The 6,000-nt window shown below is 53.0% G+C and overlaps 1 protein-coding gene across 1 annotated transcript in view; it reads right to left on the reverse strand.

Moving 5' to 3' along the window:
• Positions 1-5,666, reverse strand: part of ITPRIP (inositol 1,4,5-trisphosphate receptor interacting protein) — a 28,606-nt gene extending 22,940 nt beyond the window's left edge. The window contains exon 1 of the mRNA XM_029245870.1: positions 5,016-5,666. The gene's annotated coding sequence lies outside the window, so the exon portion shown is untranslated. The remainder of the gene's footprint in view (positions 1-5,015) is intronic.
• Positions 5,667-6,000: the final 334 nt, after the last annotated feature.

The following is a 6,000-nucleotide window of genomic DNA, read 5'->3' on the forward strand; positions in this document are numbered from 1 at the left end:
CCCCCCAGCCTGACCTAAGGTGGAGGTGTTGCCTTGGGCAACAGTGATATCACCTGTGTGGTATTCCATTCTGCTGATGTCATGGGGTGGGCCATGTGGATGGAGGGGGATGCGCTTTCTACAGGAAAACGTCACAGGTCCCAAACTGCTCAGGAGGATCCTATACACCTCTTGGGCACAACTAAATGATGCTCTTCCTGTCCCAGAAAACGTTCTCACCTTTCTCTCCCCTCTGGATGCCTGTTTAGGCCATGCCTCAAACCTGACTTTCCCTCTTCAAGTGTCAGTCAAAAGGTTGGGATGGGCAGCTTTATCCTCAGCTCTGAATGAACCCCACGCAAGGGCACCAATGATCTCCTTCTTACCATCTGGGATAATCTGGGTCCCTGTGGCCTTGCCGTTTGCCCAGACCTCAGAGGAGGGAGCAGTGGCACTAATGGGGGAAGTGAAGGTCCCAATCTGGCAGAGAATGTAGATCCCCCATTGACCTCTACTGTCTTTAAAAGCTCACACGAGCCAGATACTGGTGTGCACCAGGCACTGTGCTCAGTGTTTGTAAGCAGGCCCTAGGAGGGGTTATCCACATTTTACCCATGACAGGGCTGAGGCTTGGAGTACTCAACACACTTGCCCAACTCCTGAGCAGTGGAGCCAGGACTGGACCCAAGCCTTCCCTACTCCAAAGCCCACGTGAGTCATACCTCCTTGGCTCTGCGGCACCTGGAGGCTGTGGCTTTCTAAAGATGAGCCACGAGGGGGCCTGGACAGAGACCAAGGAGAGCCCTTTAAATCCAAAGAGGCCAGCTGGGCAGGCCAGGTGGCTAAGGCAGCCAAAGCAAAGCACTTAGGACTGCTTCACCACGCCCATGCTCACACGGGGGCTGCAGTAAGTGGCCAGCCCTGGGCCTTCCACTTCTTGAGCATCCGTGTTGACTAGGGACCATGTTTCTTTGCTCTGCTTGACTTCTTGTTGACCCATCCAGGTCACCTGACCACCCCCTTGATTTGCGTGCAGCATTTACCCCTGTGGCCTGAACCTACAACCCTGAAATTTTATAGTAGTTATTTAACTTATGCAAAAGCAACTCAATGTAGTCGGGAGCTAATGCTTAGAAAAGCACTAAATGAAATAAGTAAATAAAATAAAAACTGCTAAATTATGAAAGAGGACAGGGAGAAATCCTACCGGTACACTGCCTTTGAGGGACTGGCCAAGGAGATACACATAGCATACAGGAGTGCTAGTCTACCTGGCAGGTATCTCTCCACTGGTGAGGGAGCCACAGAAGTGAACAGAGCCCATGCTATTGGACCATCACTCCCCCTGCCCTCTCCCTCCCCTGATCTGAATCCAGCTTTGCCGAGCAGAAGCTGCCTTCTGATCTTTGGTTTCCCATGTGCCTTGCCCAGGACGCAAGAAGCAGGTATCATTCAGGCTGCACGATAGTCACAAAGCCTCCTTGCAAGTTAATACACTAGCAATTTTATTTGTACACTCACTTCGGGGAGCTCTCTTGAGATGACTTAGCAGCCCAAGTCCAAACCGTTCTGAAAACTGTGGAGATGGGGTTTCTAGAGGGCACAGCTAAGAGTCAGATTCTGGGACAGGTGACATGACTGCAGGTAAACACCACCCTTCTGGGAAATCAGCTAGGCACCAGCCGACCCTTTCCAGGAGACATCGTGACTTTCCCATTAGCTGAGAAGTCTATTTTGTTTAAAATATAGACAGTACGTAGTAAAACCCTCTGTTGCACCTAATTAAGTGCTGAAATGTATAGTGTGAAAAATAAATGACCATATATATGGAGCTGTGAAATGGAGTTTTGGAAAGTCTTCCTGGACGAGCTTGGGAAGGGCGTTTGCACGTGAACGGCACCGGACGGGGATGGGGCCTGTGGGGCTTGGAAGTGTCAGGACAGCGTGTTCAGATACTTCTCCCATCGTCCACTCCGACAGGCGTTCTCTGCCTAGCTCAGGGGGCCTGCGTGGTGCCTTTCGTCTGCACCACACCCAGGCAGCACGTACTCATCACCCTCATGCCAGGCCCCAAACTGGATTTGCGACCTCATACTGCCTAGCGATTAAGAAGGAAAGCCTTCTGAGGCTTGGGCCAGGCCACTCCATCAGCCCCCGAGGCCAGGCCTGCCTCTTTCTTTCCTTTCTTTTGGCTGCCAGGTGAGTTTTACGTCTTTTTTCCATCTGAGCTGAGAGCAGGTACTACTTCCTTTGACAAAGAAAAAGAGCAACCGCCCTTCTCTCTTTTTCATGAGGGCCCCCCAACCAAACTAGCTTTTGAAGCTTAACCTGCTTCTTGCTCTGTGAATGCTCAGTGACTGGAACATTCTGAATACTTTACTTCTCTGTGCCTTAGTTTCCTTGACTATAAAATGGGGATACCAATACCTATGTCACTGGGCTACTGAGAAGATTAAATGAGTTAATACAGACAAAGTGGTTTTGGAAAAAATAAGCCTGGCAAATGGTAAGCCCTCACTAATTGCTGGTTATCAGGGCTGCTGTGTACAGTTGTATGGGTGGTACACTGCTCAAGAACACCCGGCTGTGGGGTGGTGAGGATGAATCCAGCTCGCATGCTGCCTGCCCAGCTATGTGCCTTGGCTCTGTCCACCCAGATGAGGCCCCTTTTTCTAAATGGCACCAGGGTGACATCCTCTTGCCAAGAGGAAGCACCTTATTCTAATTCATGCAAAGGATGGAAGAGGCTTGCAGCAGCCTTGGAGGTTATTATTATCAGCTCTCGGCACTCTCATGGCTATGTCCCCCTTCGCAGCAAGACAAGATTAGCCCCAGCCACAAGTACGGTTCTGCTCCTCAGGTGCCCAGCACACCTGGAGCACTTGCCCCTCCCTTAGGACGCTCGGGGGGTAAAGCCTTCCCCAGGATCCCCCAGGGGCTGCCCTCCTATTGAGTGGACTCTGAACCCCAAACATGGAGCCACGGTGTCTTGGACTCTGAGGGGACCTTCTTCGTAATTGTTGATGGTCACCTGTCTGCTGACATGATGGCAGCACCTTACCTACTGAGGAGCTCTAGTTGTCGGCAAGTTCCCCCTTACTTCTAAGTAAATAAGATCTGCCTCCTGCTTCTCCCACCCAGTGAGTCTCTGAGGCCAGAAAGAGCAAGTCTCCTCTTCTCAAGTGACAATGTTGGAGATTCCTGAAGGCCAGAGCCCAGTCCCCCTAGGCTTCTCAAACCTGGGGGAAATACTGCCAGTTCATTCCCTTCTCCCTCACAAGAAGCACCTTCCAGACCCTCCATGGCATTCCATCCTCTCTCCTGCGGACAAGTGACAACAGGGCTGTGCACTCCAGACCCCCACCCAGATGTGCACCCTTTCCCTCAGACAGAATCCCCCATCTTCTTTCTCTTTATTGACCCCAGGGGGTCCAAGAAGGAAAAAATACAAAACCAGGTTCCTCCCAGATGATACCTTTTCAGGTGGGCAATTTTGCCAGAGGTCTCTACCAGAAGTTCCTCCCCTTTCTTGCCCTCAGATAAAAAGTTCACCCACACACCCTCATCTTCGTTTCCCTCATGGGCACTGCAGGAGCCAGGAGGCGTTCTTGGTAAGGTGACAACTTCTGGGCTGATGGCATGAGGATAAAAGTTCAGATCCTTGCCACCCGAAAGCTGGAGCTTGAAACTGCTGCATCTTTGAAAATTGCGGAGCTAGAGGATGGCACTTGAACAAAAGCCTTTCCAGTGGAGAGTCAGTCTAACCACTTTATGGTTACCCACAGTGGAAAATATGAGGGCAGGATGGCTGAGAGCAGCAGCACACACAGGGAATTAGCAAACAATGAAAGCCACTTAGGCACGTAGGCTGGAATGAGGATTCAAAAGCACAGCCTACTGCGTTATTAATAAGAGGTGAATGGCAGCAATTCTACCTGTCTACCAGGCCATTGTCCAGGCTGACTTGGACCTGTGGCTGCACCCAGCACAGATGTACTTTACCTGGCAGCCTCTCCGGGGTAGAACTGGTTTGTAAAAGGGAAGGGCCCTGGGTCAAACCCAAAAGAGGAACAAAGAAAAAAAGAACAGGACTCTGAAACCGATTTAGATCCAAAAGGATAGGGTCCAGGATCTGCCAGTGGCTGGTACTCTTCTAGTTTTGTTTTTTTTTTGGGGGGGGGGGGGGAGGGGGGGGTTGGTGCTCATACCAGTCAGAGGAGCAAAAGTCAAAGCGTGGTCCCTGAAAAGTTCAGTAAAATATTTTCCCTTCCTGGGAGGCAGCATTTTTGTTTTTAAAGAGAAAGAGCATTTTGAATGGGAAGCCCAGCCCTGGGGAGTCTTGAGTCCCTCCACCCGGCAGCCAGGAAGTTGGAAACTCTGGGAAGGGGTCTGGGGATGCTATCAGAGGTCAGGTGGCAGACTAGCTGCAGCACCAAGAGAAAGTTCTGCACGGCGTGGGGTCTCTTCCACTAATAGGCCCGAAAGAGGAAGCGGCGGGGGCTTTAATCGGCTCCAGCAACCTCATAGCTTCACTACGTTAAACCGAGAAAAAACAGGCTTCACACCTACTCTTCCAGGAAGAGAAGGAGGGAAGGGAGCGAAGGAGCAGGACGACTCGACCACTCTTTCAGCTCTAGCACTCTGCTCGCAAGGTCGAAAGTAACGGATCTTCGGGGCGGTAGACACAGCAACTTGGTCCCGCTTCCGGCACCGCGGCTCGGTGCGCGCGGAGGAGCTCCCAGCTGCGCGGGGCTGCAACGAAGCGCCCACTGGGGTCTCCGCGGCCCGGGAGAGGCCCGAGCGGAGAGGCTGGGACGCAGGACCCCGCGCGGCGCGAGGAGGGAGAGGACAGCATCCCCGCTTTTGCTCGTAACCGGGTTCCCCAAGTCAGCCCAGACCTGGGAGGGCCGGGCGGGAACCCCGCTCCAATCCTCCTCCATCTCCGGCGCAGCTCCGCCTGGTCCCTCTTCTTCCTTCCAGCACTCGAGATGCCCGGGGAAGACGCAGAGCCTCGCGGCCGCGGGCCCAGTACTTACGTTCAGCTTTGGTCCCCGCTCTCCGGCTCCGGAGAGACCGCGCGAGACCCGGCTGCGCTCGCGGGTCCCGGGAGCCCAGAATCCGCTGTCTGGCGGCGGCGGCGGCTGCGGCTGAGCGTCCGGCCCGGTAATTAGAGGGACGGCCACGGCGATACCCCGGCCGGCTCCCGCCTTCTGGCCCCCATCAACAGGCTCTAAAGGGCTTCAGACTTACTCATTTCCTGGATGTCAAAGAAACTTTTCCTCCTTATAAGAACAAAACACCCGCCTCTACTCCCGACCGCGGAGGCTCCTTAAGGTGGACCATGAGGGTTAGGAGGGGCTGGACCCAGGGTCCGCCGCGGAGGTCTGCCCATCGACCACCCCAGAAACTGCAGAAGGGACAGCAGAACTGGAGGGTGATCGGGCGAGACGGAATCTGGCCACTGGAGTAATCTAGGGCGAATGGACAGGGAATCGGGGGAAGGCGCCCTTAAAAGTCGTTCTGGGCCGGCGGAAAGGAAGGGGTTAAGTTCCAGCACGCCTACAAGCGTTTTCCGCGGCGCGTTTTACAAGCTGTGGAATTCCAGGGGCCACCTATTTTGTTCTCTGGAGGGAAATATAAATCGAGACACAACGCCGGCCCTTTTCTCTTTTGCCGCTTGAGTGGATTAAAATAACTCACCAAATGCTATGATAAATGAATGCATCGTTGTCTTTTCCTGAGTAACCAGGCACAAAGGAGAGTCATGACTAAATGCTTTTATCTATAGAGGGCGCTTTACTGTCTGAAGCCTGTTTACAGTTGGGATGTTAGACCCCTATTTTAGACCCGAGGAACAAGGCCAGGAGGGACAGCAGCACCCTGGTCATACTTGATGGGTTATGAAATCCATAACCTATTATCTTCTCTTTGTGACCTGGCCAAATTCCACAGCTAGTAAAAGTGGCTGGGAAGGGCTTGAATAAATCCTACCTAGCGGGAATCAAACGGCATTGAGGGTAC

This window comes from Monodon monoceros, unplaced genomic scaffold (genome assembly GCF_005190385.1).
Source record: "Monodon monoceros isolate NGI ecotype Baffin Bay Population unplaced genomic scaffold, NGI_Narwhal_1 Super_Scaffold_4, whole genome shotgun sequence".
Taxonomy (NCBI): domain Eukaryota; kingdom Metazoa; phylum Chordata; class Mammalia; order Artiodactyla; family Monodontidae; genus Monodon; species Monodon monoceros.